The sequence below is a fragment of the Meleagris gallopavo genome, chromosome 6 (assembly GCF_905368555.1).
Source record: "Meleagris gallopavo chromosome 6, MGAL_WU_HG_1.1, whole genome shotgun sequence".
Taxonomy (NCBI): Eukaryota; Metazoa; Chordata; class Aves; order Galliformes; family Phasianidae; genus Meleagris; species Meleagris gallopavo.
In genome coordinates this window covers 4798192-4813780 of record NC_139409.1, presented here as the reverse complement: position 1 = coordinate 4813780, position 15589 = coordinate 4798192, and the positions used below count along the sequence as shown (strand labels likewise).

The 15589-nt window shown below is 49.5% G+C and overlaps 1 protein-coding gene across 6 annotated transcripts in view; it reads left to right on the top strand.

The window, feature by feature from the left end:
* Positions 1–1521: 1521 nt before the first annotated feature.
* Positions 1522–15589, top strand: part of LOC100542691 (mitogen-activated protein kinase kinase kinase 3-like) — a 68003-nt gene continuing 53935 nt past the window's right edge. For 4 of the 6 annotated variants that reach the window (XM_085226953.1, XM_085226951.1, XM_085226950.1 and 1 more), the window contains exon 1: positions 1522–1675. The gene's annotated coding sequence lies outside the window, so the exon portion shown is untranslated. Of the gene's footprint in view, positions 1710–15589 lie in introns of all 6 variants that reach the window. The other 2 variants (XM_085226949.1, XM_085226952.1) reach the window with 2 other exon arrangements.

Genomic DNA, 15589 nt, shown 5'->3' with positions numbered 1-15589 from the left:
GAATATAAAACAGGTCCTTAGCACACCCATCAGCAGAGATCTTTTCCACGGAAAAAGCCTTTGCACACATGATGGTTGTTATATTGTTTGGGAACTCCCTAGAACTGAAATCACTGTAGCCGGATTCCTGGAGCATCAAACAAATTCAGAAGAGAGAAGCTACTTGGAAGCAGTTTTCAAAAGTAATTCGTGCTCACCCAACAGATTCCCATTAAAACCAGGGGATATTAAAGGAGCTGCTTGTCCCTGAGTACCTTATATACTTCAACCTCAGGTCCTGGAGCCGTGTGCCTGGTTCCCAAGGTAAACACATGTGATTTATTTCAGAAACGCATCTGCAGCGCAAGAATTCATTGCACACATCCCCGATGGGCAGGAGCCAAAACATTTCCAATGTGCCAAGTTACCGGATTGTTATTAAGCTGTAAGAGTTAGAGGGAAGGTGCAGAGAAAGGCAACCTCCTTCCCCACGCCAGGTGGCTTAGCATAGACTTAGGCTGCTTCCCAAAGTAATGAGGCAAGCGGGAGTCAGAGGTTCCTTCCAGCAACAGCTCGGTCCCCCTGGATGCTTCGCCGTAAGCTGCACAAATATTCTGCGGAGGGAGAGGGAAAAGAGTGAAACCTATTCAGTTACATCAAGCTCACGACTGGCCTAGTAAAATCATTTATGGAGTGAGGGAACCCGGAGCGCTTTGGGCTGGAGCCATCTGCTGTTATTTGGTACACAGAATCGGTTTCTATGGATTTTATTAATAGGTCACGCGATTGTGTACGAGGATGTGAGATGTGAATCTCTCCAGAGGGGTCCCTGCCTGGGGCTCCTATTGCCTTCACAGGCAGCAGCTCCAGCTTTCTGGCAGCCCTCAAAACCTCAAGGGGAATGGCTCTGCTGTTAGGATTCTGCCTGCATTTCTGCTTGCATTTCTCTCTCACCACCAAAATTTCAAGCTGACTTTCTTCCTGTTCTTCTCTGCAACACATTTACTCAATGTGGAAATAGGGAAATAATCAGAGAAGTGCTCCTGCTTCCTTTCTCCGCTGTCTGCAAAATTCTCTTTCTTTCTACCCAGTGGGATTCCTAGGGCAGACCTCAGGACCCACTAGCACTGGCTTTGGAGTCCACGGTGTGTGCTGGCCCTTACGGTGTGAATTTTGTTTTTAAGCCACTTTGGCCTCCCCTCAGATGGATCCAAGAGGATGTACTGCACCAAGGATGCTCAATGCAGGCACTTGTGGAGCCACATCCCAGAAGCTGCTCCACCTCCCACAGGGGCTACCAAGGAAGCTCTGAGCTGCTCTGTGACAACAGGTGACATCCCAGAAACAGCCGAGAGCCGCCCTAAAACCCCACGCCCCAATTGGGCCCGGCCCTTCCTCATCCCCTCATGCGGTCCCCAACCACCACAGAAGCCCTCAGCGCGGCCGGGCGTTATGGCGCCCCCTGGCGGCGTGGTGCGGCGCACCCCGGCGGGCTGGCGCTGCTCTCGGCGCCGCTCCTCACCGCTTCCCCATTGGCGGCGGCGACTCCGCGCGTCATCGCTTCCTCCCGCTTTTGTGCACCGCCCCGCGTCCCGCTGCCGCCGCCGCTCCGGATTCCGCCGTGCCGCGTCCAGTGGAGCCTTGCCGAGCCGAGCCCCCGCGCATGGCCCCCCGCGGGTAGCCGCTCTCCGGACGGGTAAGGCTCTCCGGGCTCCTTCCGCGGGCCGTGGGTGCGTGCAGCCGGGCTGCGGGCTCGGTTTTCTTTGGCTCTTTCATTTTTATATTATTTTTTCCCCTCGGTGCCGATTTGGAGTTTCGGTTGTCTTCGTTGTTCTTTCCCCATCCCCTTTCCCCGAAGGTCAGCCCGCTTCTGAAGGTCGCTGGCGGGTTGCGGGGTTCCGCTCCGCGGCTCGGGCTCCGTGCGGGGCTGATCGCTGCGGGACGGCCGCCTTACGGGCGCTCGTGTCGTCGGGATGCTCCCAGCTCGTGCCAGACCCAGCACTGGGTCTCTACCGTCGGGTTGGTGCCGAACACCGCAAGCCACAGTACCGGAGAACCGTGCATACGATCGTTTTCTCGCCTGACGTGGCCGAATGCCGCTTGGGAAGTGGATTCCCCGTCTCCTGCTGCTTTTTACCTCCTCCCCAATTCCCGTTGGATTCTCTCAGCCTCTCGCACACCGACCCAAACCACACAGAGAGCCCAAACCCCGAGCTCCATCCCTTGTGGCCGTGCAGGGGATGCTGAGGATAGCCGGCTCGGATGGGGCCCTGGGCAACTCGATCTGGTGGGTGGCAACCAGCCCACAGCAGGGGCTCGGAGCTGCGGGGTCTTTGAGGTGCCTTCCCACCCAAACCGTTCTGTGATTCAATGACTCTCTGTAGGTTGGGGTTTTTGTGGAGTTTGGGGGTTTCGGGAGTCAAACGGCAGTTCTGTGCTAGCTGAGGGTCTGCTGCCCACCCCTTACAATGGAAGGGCTTTGAGGTTTCTCCTGCTCTTTAGTGCTTTCCTCCCCAGCTCTGTGCCTCAGGAGGGTTTCCCAGTCCATAGGAGCTCCTCTGTTGCAAGCCGGGTTGGATGGGCTGCCAGCCTGCTGGGATGTGGGCATAGGGGCTCTTTTGCATCTTCCTTCTCTAAGTGGTTTCTGGTGCTGCAGTTTTTTCCATCGGTCTCATTGCAAAGAGATGCAGTCTGGCTTTTCATACAGAACAGAACCTGCAAGCTGATGGACAGAGCAGCATGGAAGCTCTTTTCTTCCCTCCATCCCTTCCCAGACGCTGCTGTGGACTGGCGATGCATCCTGGTGTGAGCACGCAGCTTGGACTTGTTTTGTTTTCTGAGTTTTGCTGTTGGGAAGGGCCCGGTGGGGATGGCAAGGATTGCAGTGGTGCTGGCAGAGCTTGGTGCTGCACGTCTGTCCCTCCTGTTGTAGAGCTGCTGCTGGAGGGACGTGAGTCAGGGAGGTGAGAGGGTCATTAGCTCCAGTGGGAAAGGAATTAAAGACTTTCAATGACAGCTCATCTGCTCCGAGGAAATACGGCTTTTCTCTCTACAAATCTCTGTGTTTCTGTGTATCTCCAGGGCCAGCTCAAGAAAGGGCTGCGTGTCCCTGGAGGCAGCAGAGCCCTCAGCTCCTGCAGTGCGATGGGCCGCGGGCTGCTGTCTGCCAGCTGCAGGCAATGTGTTCTGGGCTCAGTCCTTCCCACTCCCCTCTGCACATATCCCAGCCAAGTGCAGCGTGCACAGCAATGTGCAGAATGTCAGCTGTGCTCCGAGGAGATGGAAAATGCATTATAGAGCCATAAGAAGGGGAATATGGAATTTTATTCTTTTTTCCCCCTTGGAGCCCTCAGCGCTCCTCAGTCTTTGCAGAAGAGTTCTAAATGGCCCACTGATCCCTAAGCTGGCAGATACTCTGAATCCCCAGACTGTATTTATTTTCCCATTTAAGCTCTGTGAGGCAAAGTGGGCGATGGGGCGTTTTTCCAGGAACCCTTCCAGGAAAGCATCCGTGCAGCGGTGTGGCTCCAGCCGGGCTCCCTCCTCTGCTGCCTCCTTGGCTCTCTGCACATTCCTTCCAGGTGCCTTTTCTGCCTTTATCAGGTGGGATGCAGGGATGATCTGTGTCATCTCGTGCCCGACCGTGCTGCCTTTGTGTGATGCGTGGGCACTGGGTTGGCATCTGCCATGCTGCTTTTCTGCAGGAGAGATGAGTTCCATCTGTGAAGGGATGTGTGAGCGCATATGCACGTGGTTGTGTTGGCATTTTGGTTTGTTTTCAGTCTATCCTCACACTTTTGATCCAGTCTGGCCAAGTAGTCTTCTTATTAGTCACTGAAATAGCAACTGGTGTCCAACCCAACCGGTGGCCAGCCCGATCACTGTCCCATCTCATCTTTAATAACAAAAGAATAAAAAACAGAATCATAAAATCATTAAGGTTGGAAAAGATCATCTAAGATCATCAAGATCATCAAGTCCAGCCATCAACCAACCCCTGCCATGCCCATTGACCACGTCCCTCAGTGCCACATCTCCGTGGTTCTGAAGCACCCCTGGGGGCAGTGACCCCACCACCTCTCTGGGCAGCTGTGCCCCTGCATCACCACTGTTTCTGAGAAGAAATTATTCCTTATATCCAGCCTGAAATTGCTGCCTTCTGCTCCAAAGCCACTGGGGAATGATTCCCTGCAGAAGATAGATTGCTCAGGAAAGCAGAACCAGAGTGATGAGCCTTCCCTGTGCTGCTATGCCAGGAGCTGTGGTGTCCCATACTGGTGACATAGGAAGGAATTTGGTCCCTCAGTGCTGCAGCAGTTGGGGGGAAAGCATTTGGCCAGGTGGGCTGCAAGGGCTCGGGGTCGAGTCTTGTGTCTTTGTGGTTGGGGCAGGCTGTGCTGCTGGATGTCATCGTGGCGTCGGCCCTGGGTGTTCCCAGAGCACCAGGAGTGCCCTGGAAGGCTGAGAGGTGGATCTAGACTTGCTGAATCTTGTAGGAGTCAGAGGTGGCAGGTGCCTGTACCACCAAAAGAGGATTCAGCTCCAAAATGCATTCCCCAAACACTTTTTCCATGGAAGATCCTTATATCAACATTAGTGGAGACCAAGTGGCTCTGGGTCTCTCATAGAACCTGTCCTCTCCCAAGTTAAAACTCACTCTGGCTACTATTTAATCAGCATTTTTGGCAAAAAAACTGCCCTGGTTTTATGCTCCCCTCTCTGCAAAACGATCTGGGCAGATGAACCACCGCCGTACCGAAACCAGGGAGGAGCTGAGCTGGAGCTTGGCCTGGTGCCGGAGGAACAGCACAGGACAAAGTCCGGGCAGCGACGTGCATGGGCCAGATCCTGGAAGGAGCTGCTTGCTGCGTGGGATGCTGTGCAAACAGTGTGTGCTGGCCAGGCCCTTGGGTGACCTGAGTGCTCAGGTAGTGATTAAACACCACTCCTGTACTACTAGGGCTGTCCTGGAGCGTTGGTGTTAATCCGGTCTGTTTCAAAGCTTTTTGTGATTCTGAAGCCTTGCCAGGGCCTGAAGATCCCTAACGGACTTTGCACATAACAAGGCTTGGCTGGGGAAAACAGCTTAGGGACAAGATGCGGGGTGAAGTCTTGTAGCTGGTGGTCGAGGTGAATGGATTGGAATACGTGTGTGGACAGGAACTCTGTTTTAAGTGCTTTTTCCTTGTTGGCCTCTAACCTGTGAGTGCCCTCGGGGGGACTGTCCCTTTTCTGCATGCTGGGTCACTGCAAAGGCCAACTGATAATGTTATCTGTCTGTGGGTGATGCTGGTGTGTTGACAGCTGAACTTGATGTTTGAAGAGATGATGCAGTCAGTGTGGAAGTGGGTGGCTGGAAGGAGATGTAGGCTGGGACTGTGCAGCAAAGTGGTCTGGCAGCTCTGCGAGTGATGATTGTGTGATACTTGGAGGTGGGAGGTTTGGGTTTGCTTCTGCTGATGTGGATCAATCACAGAATGCTTTGGGTTGGAGACCCGAAGACCATCCAGTTCCATCCATGGGCAGGAAACCACCAACCAGGTTGCCTAATTTGCATCCCTCCATGCAGCCACCAGGCTGGGTTGAGCTCCTGGAAGGCTTTCCTTGCTGGTACAGGGTGCTCTCACTGCAGCCTCAAGGCCTTCTGTTTGCCTTTCAGCACAGAAACACATTCCAGTCCTGATTGCAGTCCTCCTGGCTCCCAGCTTGGCGAGCAGCTTTTGGGAAACCTGAGCACCCAGTTAATAAACTGATGGAATGCTTTTGCTGCTCCTTGGTCATAATCCTTCCTTGCTGGTGTAACAGAGTAGCCAGAGTCATTAGAGAAACATGCAAAATATTTCAGTTATTTCTATTTGGATGTTGCTGGTGGCAAATCAGAGATATAGAGTCTGCATTGAGCTGTGCTTAGTTTGTTGCATCATTGGTTTTATTGGAAGGTTCAAGGTCCAGCTCTGAATTGCTGCAGTCTGGGTTCAGCCCAGCTTCAGGGTGCATTGGGGCTGCGTTGTGCCTAATGAAGGGGTGGGCAGATGGAGAAGTGAGGGGAAGGGCTGCATGTGTGTGCTTCTTTAAACTGCTGGGTTGTTATTCTCCATCACTGCCTTCCCCAACCTCCTGAGTGCCCGTGGTTAGATGGGTTGGCTTTGGTGTCTGCCCCATGAGCTGACTCTTGCAGTGCCTCAGAAGCTTCCCCACTAGCCACAGGCAGATGCCTGTGTGTGATACCAGCACTTCTGGATGTGCTCCTGGATGCTGCCTTGAGTTATGACTGGCTCTGATGGAAGGGCAGCTGTGTTGTTTTCTGCATACCCAAGGATGGCCTCTGTCTCAGACCAGCTTGGCTTCACCTCTCTTGGCTAAAATGACCTCGTAGGCATGAAGGGTTTGAGGAATAGTGCCTGCCCTTCCCTATGTTTGCTTGTGTTGGGGATGGGAATGAAATGCTTTGCTTGCTGGGGCTCTCCCCAAAGCGCTGAGATGTTGAAGATAAAAACAACATGTGTGTCATTCACTGTGCTACCTGGCTGATGACTCAAGAAAAAGGGAAAATACTTAAATCATCACAATATATCAGCGTGTTCACATACAGCATTACCAGTATGACTAACCACGTGGTGCAAGCCTGCTTGGCTTCTGGATGGGACTGGCTGGGGAGAGGCTATTTTACACTCATGAGTTGTGTTTCAGAAGACAAGCTCAAACAATTAGCTTTGGTACTGGTGTAGAATGTGCTGTAACTGTCTTCATCTCTGAGGGGAAAGTTGGGGATCAGCTCATTGCAGTCTTGGTCTGTGTCCAGGAGCATCACTGAGGGCTTTGAATGGTGCCCTTACAGCATCATGCCTTAACCAGGGAGTGCAATGGGGGAAATTATGTACATAAGAATGTTAGAAGACAGCTATTCCCTTTGCAGAGCTTGGAAAAAATTGCCTGTACATCTATTGCATGAGTCTTGAGGTGTTAGTAGACGCAGCTGTGTTCTGCTTAACTGCATGCTGGCATCCTTTTGGCTGTTCTTGCAGTTCTTGAGAAATGACAAGAGGAAACCATTTGGTTAGAGACCGAGGAAAGCTGAAGGATGTCTTTCATGCATCTGTGTGCATTGAGTTGTACAGATGTATGTGTGCTGTGTAGTCCCTTGTTGGAAGGGGTCTGTTGGGGGGGATGAAGCACCCTGTGCTCCTTACAAGCCTGCAGTGTCGGCTTTTGGGCTGGGCAGCAGGTTGGCTGTGTGCTCTGGCTTGTGAGATGGCACTATCCCCTCCGTTTGTAGTTTGCAATGAGGACCACAGAACGTGTCTGCTAAATCGCACGTGTGGCACATCCTATAAAACAAGACAGCCGTGCTGCAAGGCTCTGTTTGGGGCCGTTTCTGACATAATCCATCAAGAAGCAGTCTGCTCTCTGACTTACTGCTGGAAGTGTGTGGATGTGGATGGATGAGCAGTTGCTTACCTAGCATTACCAAAGCAACGAGTTGTTGCTTTCCATGACTCATGAAAATGCACTGTAGGTTCTCTTAAGAATGGCTGAGATCATTTTTTGGCCAGGGCCAAGGATCTGGTTTCCTTAGCAAATAGCAGTGGAGGTGGAGGGTTGGGGATTTCCAAACTCATTTCTTTGTATGGGTGAGCTGGATTTTTGAGCTTGCTTAATGAGATACTTATTTCATCTGAAAAGAAGGGGAAAAAGAAAAAGATCTGTAACTTCCACATCTGTTTGGTTTTCGTGGCATGTCCTGTTTTGTTATGTTTTGCCTTACAAAGGGGAAAGGCACCAATAACACTGCAGGGTTGCATGCTGTATTTTTCCGCTTAAACAGACATAGAATCAGGGGTGGCATTTTCCTTCTAATGTAAATCATAGAATCATTGGAATTGGAAGGGACTCTGAAAGGTCATCCAGTCCAACTGCCCTGCAGTGAACAGGGATAGGCACAGCTCCATCAGGTGCTCAGAGTCCCATCCAGCCTGACCTTGGCTGTTAGCAAGTTGTGTTTTAGTGTTCGGTCAACCTTCTGTCTTTTTATTTTATTTTTATTAAATAATTATTTGAATCACTTTCTGGTTTGGGCTGTTTGCTCTATAAGGAGCAACACTCGCATCCCTGAGAACCAAGTGGTGCAAGGGGAGCATCAGGTGGAGGGGAGTGGGAGCTGTGGGATAATGGGAGGTCCCCAAGTGCTTGGTGACCACTGCACCCAGCTTGCAGCATCCTCTGCACACCTGTCAGGGGGAGCAGTTGTACCTTAGCACCTAGGAGCATGCAGAGAGGGGAATGCCCCCCTGGGGCTGTACAGGGGCAGCACATCTGTCCTGGGAACAGCAGGAATGCAGCAGTGTAATTGCAGCAGAGTAACTGCCTGGCTGAAAGCCAAGGCTGAGTGGGAACAATGTGACTGAACAGGTTTGTGCTCGCTTCCTCGTAATCTCAAAGGTGAGATAATGCAGAAACTCAGAGGAGTTTGCTCTCCCCCTGCTTCCCACTGCTGTGCATCTTGTTTAGCTCGCTAGCTTTGGGCACCAAGGGCAAAGACCACTGGTTTTATCAGAAGCATCGCCTTACCTCCCTTTTCGCAGCGCATCGTACCTGGAAGCCTTCTGGATCATAATGATTTATTTCTATGCAGGAAAGGAAATAACTGTGATCTGCAGTCTTCTGTTCTCAGTGCTTGCGGATATGTGGATGTAGGGACAAAGTTCATGACTTCATGCCATGATTAGCTGTAGCCTACATGCCTGTAACATGGCAGCACTGAGCCCAGCAGGGCTGCACCAGGCTCCGTAAGATCTAAAGAAGGCTTTTCCAGCAGGACTAGTCTTCAAGATGGGAGGTTTAGGTTAGATATGAGGAGGAAGTTTTTCATACAAAGGGTGGTGAAGCACCAGAACAGGTTGCCCAAGGAGGTTGTGGATGCCCCATCCCTGCAGGCATTCAAGGCCAGGCTGGATGTGGCTCTGGGCAGCCTGGTCTGCTGGTTGGCGACCCTGCACATAGCAGGGGGTTGGAACTGGATGAGCATTGTGGTCCTTTTCAACCCAGGCCATTCTATGACTCTGTGATTACCAGGTGCGTTATTGCTATGCAGGGCAAGACCCAGCAGCAGCTGTGGAGCTGGCAGTTCTGGTGAGCAGAGGATTCCAGCAATGAGCTGGTGCTGCTGGGCTTCCAGGGCTTTGCACTGCTGGATGCTGGAGAAAAGAGGTGGAAGCAAGATTTGGCAAGCTGTTCTGCTGCGTTTTTTGAACAGTTGTGCCTTCAGATTGCCCGCCAGTGCATAGGGTTCTTTTGACTGGAGAGGTGCGTCAGAGGGCTTTGTGGTTTCTGGGAAAGCGTTGCTCTGAAAGCTGTGCTTTCTCATCTGTAAATTACAGGTGTGGGTGTTGAAGCCCACCCAGGTTAAGTCATTCCCCCCAGTGTAAGATTTCCAGGGTATAACAGAGGGGAAGGAGTCCTAAATCCCATTCCTTCCTCCAAAAAAGAAATAATGAAGTTTAAAAGAGTGAACTTACAGTTTTTTTCCTTTTAGTTTAAACATTCCAGACTTCATGACTTACGTTTCTTTCTTCAGCTTTGAGATCTGCAAGTACTTCTTTTTAGCCAAAAATAAGGAAGTGTGGATTCTGATGTAATCATGTGATTCCAGGAAACTGGCTACTAATGAAAAACACCAAATCGTGTGAGAATTTGCAATGCTCAGGGTCAGCCCATGGCCCACCATCTGAACTAAAAACCAAAGCAGAACTTTCTATTTTCAGCCCTCTTTTCAGTGTTGTGACTGGCGAGCATTGCTTCGTTGTCCATTGACGCCCATCCAGTTGCAAGAGGAGATGTAGGTTGCGTGGCTCCCCAAACCCTTTGGTTCCTTATATTGTCCCCTTTTCTGTGCTTGAGTGCTCAGAGACGCACAGGTTCTCCAGTAGTTCTGAAATGAGGTTCTTGCACTGCTTGTGGCTGGGAGAGAGATTAATGGACTGACTTGGGTGCCTTGGAGCTCACTGAAGCTGAAAGACCACATGCGAGTCCTCCTTGCTTAATTCTCCTTGGGCAAGTCTTGTGAGCATGAAGGAAATAACAGCAAGAAGGGAGATGTCTTCGAAGGGCAGTGCTCTCCCAATGCGAGCAGGCGAGCAAAGACAGCACGTTTCTTCACACCATGGGAGATATTTATTCTGTGACTAAGCATAAAAGTTAAGAGATGGAAAAGGTCCTATGAGATCATACCGTCCACCTCCCTGCTGGCGCGTGGTTTTTTCCCTGGGGTGTATTTATGAATGGGCTGTCAAGCAGATGGGACTCATTTACTGGAGGTACCATAGAGCAACCCGTGCAGGTGTGGGATTCCGTGCACACGTGACTCCACTTGCATGTGCACGAGTTGCTTGCAGCAGGAGGATTTGATAGTAAATGAGACTCAGCATTCTTTGCATGCCATCGAGCCTTCCGTTGACTTGCTGCAGCTTGGTTTCTGCAGGCGTCAGCCCATCTTTTTTGGAATGTTCTAGGGCTAAGCTAATTTTGCTTGATGTTTATGATGGAGTAGGTGGTTTGAAAACTAATAATAATAGGAAAAAAAATAGAATCTTTTTGGTAAGGAGAGGTCAGCCAGCTAGACATCTGCACAGCTGGCCCAGGCTCTACTTGCTGTGGTCTATGATGGCGTTGAGTGAAGGCTCCCGGAGGAGACATCAGAAAGGTGCAGGTGGAAATGCTATTGCTATGACAAACAGATCTGTGCTGGAGTTTCAGACCGGAGCTTTGGGACCATCAGCACTGCTTCGTTTATTGCTCCTCAGAACATGTAACCATAGCACAGCCTCATGCATATGTACTTCTGTTTTTTTTATTTCACACACCCCAGTTTCATTTGTGGCTGAGAGCACTTAGCAACTCACAGATTGCAGTCACTGAATGTTAGGTAGAAAGGGACAGATTCTGTCCTTACCTAATTCAGGGAAGATTTGGAGCATATGCTGAATGTAGGTGGGGGTTTGGAGCAGAAATTTCTTATCAAGGCATGTGCTGCCTTGCTGTGTTGGGATTGTGTTGGCTTTTGCATCTAGGATACTTTGCTGCTTTCAAGAGCGTCTCCTGGTCAACAGTGATGTGAGATCAACATTTGGGATTGGAAACCAGGAGTGTTGTGTGAAACAGGTGAGCAGCCAAGCTTGCTTCACCACTGGTGAGAAGTTTTTGCTGGAGGTGGCCCCATGTTGGGCCCCTGGGGCTGCGTGTTGGCCTTATGGTCAATATCCCAACCCCATGCTGCATTTTGTGTAGTTTTCTGTAGGTGTTAAAGGACATCCCTTGGTGGACCACTCGCTATGCTGAATCAGGAGAAGTTTTCCCCTAAATCCAAGGAGGGTAGGGGCTGGGTGTTTCATGGCACACACCATGTCCCTGGCACCGATGGTCTTTTTCTTGGCATGTTGCATGGAAGTGACAGTATCGCAGATGACGTTTTCTAGGAAAGTTTCCAACACTTGTAAATGAGCCCTGAGATGTGCTTCACCTCCCTTCCTCCAGCAGACGTCTTCTGAGGAGGGGGGACTTATAGCAGGGCACAGCACGTGCAGAGAGAAAGTCTGCCTTATTATTATTTGATTTGGAGAAATCTTGGTCTAAAGATTTAAAAAGCAACTGCACATAATGCCTGGACACCACCTCTCATCATCAATTAGCAGCATTAAATACTCAGCAGAGAGAGTTAATGAGAAAACTGAAGTCTTTCCATCAGGATAGCCTTCTGGTTTCCATTGAAATGCAGCTGAAGAGCTGGAAAGGCTCCTGTATTTTGTTTTGATATGCAGGCATATGTTCCTTTCCATCCTGGAAATTAATTCTATCTGTCTGAAACTGGGCCGTGGGAATCAATATTGAGTTGCTCAATGTTTCTCAGGGCTCTCTTGGAAGAGGAGCTGACTGTTTCCCTGCTGTGTCCAATAAATGACCTGGTTTTGGAGCAGCTGAGCAACTGCTGCTTTGACAGTCTTTGCATTTGAAGGTGTTGCGTGACTGCCCTAACAGTCCAGGATTGGTCTGTGGTCTATTGCAGCTGATGGGCTCCTCTCTTCTGAAGGTTTTCAGGTCATATTTCCTCCAAGGTGCCTTGTGCTGCCTGTGACTTTCCTTTGCACCACACCAGGCTGGAAGCCATAGGAGAGGCACTGGCACAGGAGAAGCTGTAGGTGCCCCATCCCAACGAGCGTTCAAGGCCAAGTTGGATGGGGCCCTAGGCAGCCTGGTCTGGTGGGAGGTGTCTCTACCTGTGTACAGGGTTGGAAGCAGATGTTTTTAAGGTCCCTTCCAACCCAAGTCTCTTTTGATGTCAGTGAGCTGTTATGCCCAGCTTCAAGCAGCGCAATGCCCTAAACTGAATTTAGAGGCATGACCTGCCCTCTCCTCAGTTTTCCTATCTTTTTTACCCCTACTTATGTTTGGGGAATGAAGGGGAGCCAGCACAGGAACCACAATCACATAGTCACATAATAGTTTGGGTTACAAGGGACCAATGTATATGCTGTGTATACATATCATATGTGTGTATATATATATATATATATATATGTATATAAAAATATTATGCTGCTCAAACATAAGGCCACGTACTACCTACTCTGGTTCCTGCACTGTTGATGGCTCACGTTGTATCATGTGTGGACAGTCACACACACAGGAACGCAAGCACACTTGAGTTCATGTGATACTGTAGGTCAGGAGGACAAGGAGAATAAAACTTATGTGAAAGCTGACCCACGTGTTCCTGTTTCATAATCTCATCACCACCCCATCGATGTGTGCACAAACTGGAGATGGCAGTGTCCATATGCAGGAATGCATTCCTTTCACCCAGAAACGCAGCATGCATTTTAATCTTCCCTTGCCACTAAGTGCTTGTTGAGCTTGGCTTTCCCTGCTCTCATCTAGATTCAGAATTACGCAACAGAAGTGGCGCGAGCAAGAAAATAATCAGAGAATAATAAAACATTGGGAGTTGGAAGGAACCCACAAGAATCATCAAGTCCAACACCTGGCTTTGCACAGGACCACCCAAAAATCAGACTGTGTATCTGAGAGATACGTCCAAACCTTTCTGGGGCTGTGACAAGGATCTTGAGGTGACTCTATGGGGCTGATCCTCTGGTCCTGGTCTCGCCATGTTGCCATGGGTTTTCTTGCTGATAGGAATCATAGAATCATAGAATGTCCTGGGTTGAAAAGGACCACAATGCTCATCTAGTTCCAACCCCCTGCTATGTGCAGGGTCGCCAACCAGCAGACCAGGCTGCCCAGAGCCACATCCAGCCTGGCCTTGAATGCCTGCAGGGATGGGGCATCCACAACCTTCTTGGGCAACCTGTTCCAGTACATCACCACCCTCTATGTGGAAAAACTTCTAATATCTAACCTAAATCTCCCCTGTGTTAGTTAAAAAACATTCCCCCTTATCCTATCACTATCCACCCTCATAGGTGTAGACAAGGCTACAATGACCAGGTAGCTGCTGAGAGAGCAGAAAGTAGTGAGTAACTCTGAGCCCTCAGCTTCTCTGTGGATCAGAAAGTTGTGTTTCGATCAATCAAATGCAGATTGGCTGCAGGGGTGAGGCTGCAGCTTGTTAGGGCAGCCAGCTGAGAGGCCTATCGATCGCAGCCTGTAGAGGCTAATGGTGGCATATGAGGGCCGGTAGGGCAAACTGTGGGAGAGCTGAGATGTCAGTGGGAAGCTGGGAATGAGAGAAAGTGGGTCTGTTAGCAAGTAGGCTGCCTTGGGGGATGGCAGAGCAGCTTCCATGCTTAAATCAGGATAGGCCATGAGGTCTGGCAGCCAACCTGGGGGATTGGTGGGCCTCCTCTTACTTGCTCCACAGCTTGTTGTGGTGATAGGGTTGGCTCTGAGCTGCTGTTATCCTCAGGGAGAACTGTGTGTCCCAGGCAGTGGTCTCTCAGGTCAGGTTCTCCATCATGTGACACTGGCTTGGCAGCTCTTTGGAGCAAGGTTTCATGTGTCTGAGGATGTGATTTTTACCCTGGATAAGGGGAAATGATACAAGATGGTGTTCTTCTGAATGCAAACAAACCATGATCATTAACAGAGAGTGCTGTCTGTCAGGATGATACATTCATCCTGACTTGATGTTCTCTGCTTTTTTTGATGTTTTTTTTTTTTTTTTTTTCTTTTTTTTTTTTTTTTTGCTGATGGAGGAGTCCTTCTGAATACTTGTGATTGCTTCCTTATTTTATGGTTTTCTGGCAGCTGGTGATCTCTGCAAAATCAACACTTTTTTTTTTATGTACCAGTGTAAATTACTGATCATTCCACTGAATTTGGTAAAGGGATTATTACTGGAAAGCAGAAAAATGAAAGCAGAAAAGCTTACTGGAACATGTTGGATGGGTTGTTGCATTTACAGAATCATTTGCAGGACGAGAAGGAGTTGATAGAGGAGAGATCTTAAAGTCTTAGTGACTCTTAAAAGGCTGTCAGGGAAGTTAACAGCTATCTGCCATACAGGTTTTAAAGCTCATGTTCTACACCTGCTGGAATCAACAGGATGGCTCAGGAGAGATTTCTTGAGCACAACTGCACTGGTTTGGTCACTTATGATGAAAGATATCCTCCATTTTGCATGATGGCTGTTAGGAATGTGCGGAGTATCTCCTCTCCTAACAACGTACTGTTGTGCAAGAGATTCTTAAGCAGTTTTAAGTTGCTGTGTTCCAAAATGGGGAGAAAAATCCTTGGTTGATACGTGTTCGTATCAAATTCCTTGTTGGCTTTTGTGCAGCGTATTCCAGAGCACCGGGTTCCTCCTTATGTGAGCTGTGGGCATGCACACGTGTCACTCCTTGCTTTGCAGCTTGATGAGTGCATACTTAGAAGGGCTTTTTTTCCTCTTCTTGGCTCATGCAGTCTGTCCATTAAGGACACTTGCAAGATAAACCTGCAAACCTGGGCCTTGGTTACACACATTTGCAGAAAGTCTGTCCCTGTTGCATGCTAATAAATATAGGATTGTAAGCTTGAATGGCGTCTTTTTGACCACACCTGTGTGTTGCGTGGTTCGGATGAGCAGAAGATGCCATATGAATGGGGCACGTCTCAAGTGTCCCCAAAATCTAACAATTCTTGTTAATCTAGTGCCTGATTTAGTGGTTGCCAGTCCTGTATGCAGCAAGGGATTGGAGCTACATGATCTTTGGGATCCCTTCCAACACAAGCCGTTCTATGACTATGATAATCCAAGGAAATCTTTGATATTTCAACCACTCATTGAGTTTGAATCCCTCTTGGCCAAGCCTGCAGGCTGTTTGACCAAGCTATCCGCGTGCCTACGCTTGTATTCTCCCAGCTAAAACAATCTCATTTGCTTTGCTGTTGTTTTTAACGCTACCCCAGCCTTGGCCTCTGAAGCTTTTTGAAAATAACATTTACAATAATATTTTTAACAGTTCCGTAGTATACAAAACTCCAGCGCCCTGGCAGGACTCCCGGAAACTTGCTGAAAGTTAATGTGGTCAACTCTTAAAAAGGAGAGATTTTTTCCGCTTGACTCTTGCTTGTTAAACGCTGTGAGCCCAACATGTTGTTCCCTGCTGCTTGAAAA